The sequence below is a fragment of the Canis lupus genome, chromosome 13, assembly GCF_048164855.1.
Source record: "Canis lupus baileyi chromosome 13, mCanLup2.hap1, whole genome shotgun sequence".
NCBI lineage: Eukaryota > Metazoa > Chordata > Mammalia > Carnivora > Canidae > Canis > Canis lupus.
Window position 1 is genome coordinate 53,974,344 of NC_132850.1, and position 7,040 is coordinate 53,981,383.

Here is a 7,040-nt window from a genome sequence, read left to right on the forward strand (position 1 = left end):
ATAAATAAATAAAATCTTAAAAAAAAAAAAAAAAGGACTTAGAATTTAAACCAGCAAAGTGGGAAGAAATGCCTAAGAAGATTAAAAAAATGCAAAGAAATTCAGTTAATGGCTCCCACCATTCAGCAGGGGGCGTCTTATTTCATTGGTTTTGGGCAGAAATAGTTTCCCTCTGGAAGTTATCCACTGTTCTGAAAATTTAGAGCTAGCAGTTTACTAGGTCTTAAATTCTCTGGACTCTTTTCTTCTGGAGATTCTCTGAGGATTTCAGCTTATGGCTTTGAATAGTGCCATCTTCCTCATTTTTAGAGTTGGAGAAAAGTCACGTTTTTGCCCAAAGGCATTTACGCAAGGATCAATCCCTTGCTAGGTCTTCTCCAATGAGCATGTTCTCCCATACAATTTTCAAAATTCCCAATCTTTCAGTCAAAAATCATATAAAAATAATTAGATGGTTTCTTGGGAGAGCAGTTTGTATGTATGGACGATATAGCCAAATAGCACTGGCTAACTTATTATCACAATCATTAGAATGGAGGAGAGTGAGATCCTTTGCTGAGTTACTGTATACAATTAATTTGTTCTCAATTAATGACTGTTGGAAGAGGAAGTATTTTATGAAAACTGAGAGCATTAATAGAACTTTTAGATCTTTAATTTTTTATACTAGGTATATTATGGTTGGCCTTGACAGAGAAAAGTATTTTACTGAGAAACAAATCTTTTTATAGAGAGATACTTCATTAGTCTTGAATATAAATATGATTTTTTTAAATCTGAAAAGAACACAATCATTGAAACATTTTATTAACACATTTTTTCCTGTGGTTAAACTCGGAAGGCTGAACTCTTAATTTTTCAGATTATTTTTAATCCTAAATTTCACAAATAAAAAAGGCTCACAATAGTGTTGAGATAAGTAAAATTTGGAGAGATCAAGCAAACCTAATTTTTCCTTTTGTGCTCTTTTTATAACATGAAGATACAAATCTTTGTGTTACTAATAGCCATTTAGGAAAATCAAAGACATTTTGAACACACACACACACACACACACACACACACAAATTACTTTTTGTTTTAATTTGAATTTGGAGTCTGATTTAGATAGTGGCAAAATCCACAAGAATTTTTACATGAGTCAAGGTATGATCATAAGCAACAAGGATCTGAAGGCAAGAAATAGCTCCAGGTAATATCTTTTTAAAAATAAGTTATAATGATTAGTGGGAAATTTTATAAAAACGATACAACAGTATGTCAAAAAGCACAGAATATAACAAAATATTTTAGTAATAAAAAGAACCTATCTGGGCACAAAAAAAGCAAAAATTCTAGTTTGGGTCTCTTTATATATCATTTATGTAACAGTTTGTAGTAAAAGATCCATAAGCCTTTTGCCTCATGAATAAGCCCATAATATTTTATTCACCTTTGCCAAGCATTTCAACACATTTCGTTCATTGAAAAATTATTATTTGTAGGTGTTACATTGCTGGGAAAATCATGTTCACTTCCGTTCAGACGTTAAGCCATTGAAATTATTCAAAAAAAAATGTTTTCCAACCACAGTGGAAAAAAATTAGAAAAAAAAACAAAAAAAAAAACAAAAAAAAAAAAAAAGAAAAAAATTAGAAATCAGTAACAGAAGGACATTTGGAAAATTTACAATGTATGGAATTTGAACAACACATTCCTAAATAATCAATGGGCCAAAGAAGAAATCACAATGGCAATTAAAAAATACTTTGTGATGAATGAAAATGAAAACACACTACTGAAATTTATTGGATGACATCATAGCACTGCTTAGAGCACATTTATATCTGCAAATGCCTGTAATAGAAAAGATTAAAGATCTCAAGTCAATAAGTTAACTCTCTGCCTCAATAATCTAGAAAAAGGAGAGACAGCTAACCCCAAATTTTCATCTTCTGACTAATGGTAAACAAAAGGTGGTGTATAGTCATAGAATGAAATATTACTTAGCAATATAAAAAAACTATTAATATATGAGATAACATGGCTGAATCTTTAAAGTCTTATATTAAGTGAAAGAGGCCAGTCATAAAAAGCCATGTTTTATATGTATCCACTTGCATGAAATGTTGAGAATTAGATACATCTATAGAGGCAAAAAGGACATCAGCGTTTGCTGGGCTGAGAGGAGGAGAAAATGTGGAGTGACTACTGATGGATGAGCAGTTTCTTCTGGGGGTGATGAAAATGTTCTGAAATTAGACTATTGTGATGACGACACCATTCTGTGAATAAACACCACTGAACTGTATACCTTGCAAGGGTGAAGAGAGCAGTACATGAATTAGAGTTCAACACACTTGTCATTAAAAACAAAAACAACAACAAAGAAAACTCCCAAAACCCAACAGAATCTGCCCCTAGAGGCTCTGATTCAGATTTGGGGTAGACTCAGATGATTCGTGTTCTGTGGGGAGCATATGAGCTACTGGTTATGCTCTTGTGCCTTCAGAGGACTGCTGTCAAAATGCAAATACAGTGTCTGGGAAAGGTAAGATAATAAACTCCTGCTAGTCCATAGATATGAGTTAAATTATGAGGTTACTATCTGTCCTGTGGGCTCTGAGCCACTGAGATCCAACTGTGAGAATTTTAGTGGTAAGAAAATAAAATATGAAAAAAAAAAAAAAAAAAAAGAAAATAAAATATGGTTAAGATAAATGGCAAATGATGGGAGGTGTAAAAGGGGGTCCTAGGAGATACCCTCTGCAGGGGAAAGGATTCTGGGCAAAGTCCACTATTCTTACACTAACCTGGCTCCATCTGCCTCTCAAGAATTGGGGAAAATGATAGCTAATATGTATTAAGCACTTTACTTTGTAGCGGGCGATGTTCTAAGTGCTTTTTTGTGTGCTAACTTGTTTAACTCCCTACAAAAACCCATGAGATTGATACAATTTTTATTTCAGTACTACAGAAGAGGAAACTGAGGCAGCAGACTAGAGTGATTTTCATGTCACAAGTCACATAGCCAATGCACGAAAGAGCCAGGATTCAGACTTAATAGTTTTGCTCTAGAACCTTGCAACCGCCACGCTGTGTTACTGCTTTAATGCTACGTGGTCATCACCAGCCAAGAAGAGGGTGAAAGGAGAGCCTGCCAGTTACTTTATCCGTGGCTTCTAGAGGCCATAATAAGGCTGCAGGTAGTTCAGAGAGGTTGCGTGACACAATGTGGCAGTAGAAATAATCATTAAATTGGATTTGGACCATCTTGAGTTTGAGCTCTAATTCTGCTATTACTGTCGGGGACAATAGGGGCATTTGAGCTCCATAGGTCAGAATTTCTTGATATATAAAATTAAAAAAAAAACAACATCTTCTCTGCCTTCTCCACTGCCTTGTGGTGAGATTCAAACTCAGACGACAGATCTCAAAAATCTCCGTGAACCTCAGTGTTTCGTATGAAGGTGGAATGAAGGTAAAGTGGTGGATTAAAACCGCAGCAGAGATCCAACTTCTAGATTATTCCTGGAGGCATTTGGATGGATTAGCAATCTGGGAAAGAAAAAACCTATCTCTTCAGACCAATTCTTAATGTTGAGGGGTTTCTATTATAGTTTGAGGAATGCTGGCTCTCCCCCTGCTGCCTGGGAGTAGCTAGGCCCTATTTCAAATAATTGACATTTAAGACACTTCTACCTAAAAAATTCGTTTTAGGTATTTGGGAGAAACGTTGGTTTGGCATATACTCAGCCTGTGAAACTTTCACCTCCACAGAAAATCCTTCAGAAGCCTGGCAGTGGCAACAGGTGTTGCCTAGGTGAACAGACTGAAAAAAATCTACCCATCCTGACAGCTCACTCAAGTTGTAATATCTCTCTTTATTCAGGTGGGGGCTCATCTTTTATGTTTGTTACATACAGTTCAAGAGGGAAGAGGAGAAACAAGGTTTGATTTTGATTTCAACTTGCACTGATTAGGGGGCGGTGGGGGACTTTTTCTGAATGCGCTGTTAGGGCGGCTGGCAGATGTCTTCTTGACATTGGTACTGGAATTTAGAGCATTTTGGAAAGTGTTTTCAGTGGCTTTCTGGGAGCTGTGGGGTTTCACAGCTCCTGAACGTGCTACTTTAACGTTTAGTTTAGTTTGGGTAGCCTTCTTTTGAAATGGTCGCAGAGAAAGCTCCGAGGATCATTTTGAAGGAGAGTTGTTGTCGAAATGTAGTGACAGGCTCATAAAACTAAAGGTCATAACTGTGACCAGTTGATCATTAAAGTGTTTTTCTGCCTCTGGGCAGACCAGATCCTGCATATTTGCAGCAGACTTTAATGCTGATGATTTGAACAATGACCAAGTGCCTGTGCTTTTTATTCCTGTGTTCAGATGTCGTGATGTACAAAGGAAAAATTACTGAGCTGGAAGCCTGGAACTTGGGGTCTTGCCACCTTTCTGCTCTAATGGGCCCCTTTACTCATGTCTATCTTTTCAACTGTTATGATAGAAACCTCTAGATAGATTTCTGGGGCTCATTGAGGAAATTCTTTTTCCAGGTTTTTTTTTTTTAATTTAGGTTTTATATTTTCTGCCTTGGCTGCATTCATTAATTATCAGGTTGATGTAGTTTAAAATAATCTAGGGCACCTGGTGGCTCAGTGGTTGAGCGTCTACCTTTGGCTCAGGGTGCGATCCCAGGGTCCTGGGATCGAGTCCCACATCGGGCTCCCTGTGTAGAGCCTGCTTCTTCCTCTGCCTGTATCTCTGCCTCTCTATGTGTCTCTCATGAATAAATAAATAAAATCTTAAAAAAAAAAAATTAAGCTAGTGCTTGACCTCTGTGCCCAGAATCTTGCATCGCACATGTGATTGTTACTCCAGCACCACTGCTGGGAAGAGAAGTTCCCATCCTCTAAGCTCTGCTGCTTCTCCTCTGCCGGCTCCTTACTGGTCTCTCCCAAGGGATGGGAGAGTGGGTTTACTGGCTGGGATGGGTGGGTTACTGTGGCTCCAAGGTGAGTCTTGAGTGACCCTCTCCTCTGCTCTTCGAGGGAGACACAACTGGGCTACTTTCCCCTTTTCTTTTTCTTCCAAACATGTAGCTTAGCATCCATGAGGATTCATGTCCCTTTGGTTCCCGGCTCCTCATGCCACATTAGCCTGGTCCCTGGAGGCATACTCAAGGTTTACTTTTAGAAGAATGTGAGAGCCCTACTTAGGCTCCTGTCTGAGTCACATCCTCCATATGACTAGTCTTCCCTTCCCAGAGCTCCCTGGGACAGAGGGATGAGTAATAATAGCTCAGGGCTCAGATATTCCTGACTCTCTTGATATAATATTTTCAGAATAAAATCAAACATTTTTGTAACTCAGAACAGCAAGTGTTCCACACTTGCTCATCCGACTGACTTTTGCTTTTGCCTCCACTACAATGGAAAGCATACTGACCTGGCCATCCTTCATTTTATTCTCTTCCAAGCTCTATCTCTTATCCTCTGTGCCCTGGGCCCTTAATTTCCTCAATTATAGAACGAAGGGGTTGAGTTGAATCCTTTCAAGGTCATCTCCAATCTTCAACATTCTCTGCAACTGAAAATGTCCCTTTTGTGAGTTCAGAGCCCACTTAGGACATTTATTTTTATTTTTAATCTTTCCTCTGAGTTTCCTTTTGAGTCTCTGTCTCCCTTGTTCAGTCTCTGTCTTTTTCTTACACACACACACACACACACACACACACGCTTAAATATCAGTGAATTAAATACATTTTCTGTGAATGGAGAACAAATTTTACATGACATGAAATGCTTATGGGGAAATGGAAGAAAACACCCAGAGTAATGCAAGGCTTTTAAAAAGCAGCTTCAGGCCAGAGCTCCTGGTGCCAGAGGAAGTAGATTAAGCAGCCTCTAATCGGCCTCATTTATAGCCTTTTCACATAACCCAGGGTACCATATTTTGTTAAAGAATGAGCCATGCTGCACTCTGAAAAGAGCTTAATGTTTCTGTGAATGACATAATTAAAATGAAGATTCGCATCAATGACTTAATCTGGGCCATTGCTTTATGAAGAAGTTCGGCAAGGATTTAGTCAGAAGGCCTGTGGAGCGGAGAATAAAAAATGAAAATATGGCTTGGCCCTGGAGGCTTTAGAGTCATGGGAGATAGTTGCTGCATCCAAGCTGGATGAAACACTTCTGCTTGGAAACACAGAGGCCAACTGGACAGAAGAAAAACTGGATGGAGTCAAGAAGCGTAGAATCTGAGACAAGAAATGGAATATCTCAGAGCCAGTCCAGTAGGCTCCATCTCCATACCTGGATAGCCCAAGAGGAGAGCTTGCAGGAGCTCAGCATCTGTGATGTAACAGAACAACAGCAAAGCCAGTGGCAATTCAGCACTTGTTCTGTGTACGTCTCTGCCGTCAAGTCTTTGTCTCCTTTAGTCTTTGAGTCTTTGCATTTTTCAGCTAAGCTGTATGGATGCCGTCTTTCAGACAAGGACACAGAGACTTGGGGACATTATCTGGCACACCAATGTCACAAAGTGTCTAAGGAACAGAAATAAGATTTAACATGTAGGGTCTGACCTCAAAGGCTCCTGTTTTGACATCATTTTTTATGCGTTAGAGGGATGGCCTCCCTGGAGGAGGAAACTGCACTTCCTACTAGGCCAAGAGGAGTCTGAAAGCTTGATTCTAGAAGATCTGCTTTTGTAACAAAACACCTTTATAAAGGCTAACCATAGAGCTATCTGACAACAGGATTTGTGTATGTGTTTAATCCCAGAGCTTTCAGGGATTAGACTGATTGTATTGTTTGTGCCGATATTCCATATTATCTTCATACTCTGGGGGGATATATTCTTTGCTCCGGCAAACCCTTATTTGATCTCACACCACCTCTGTTGAGCACCTGGTGTTGGGTGTATTTTGCTATATCACATGTGGAGGAGAGGGGATAGGGCAGTGAAAAGTGGTACAGAGAAACCAAACTCATAGCCAATTTTATCATCATCCCAGAGGAGGTTCTGTTTCATGTACAAATTGTGTGGCATCACAATGGAAA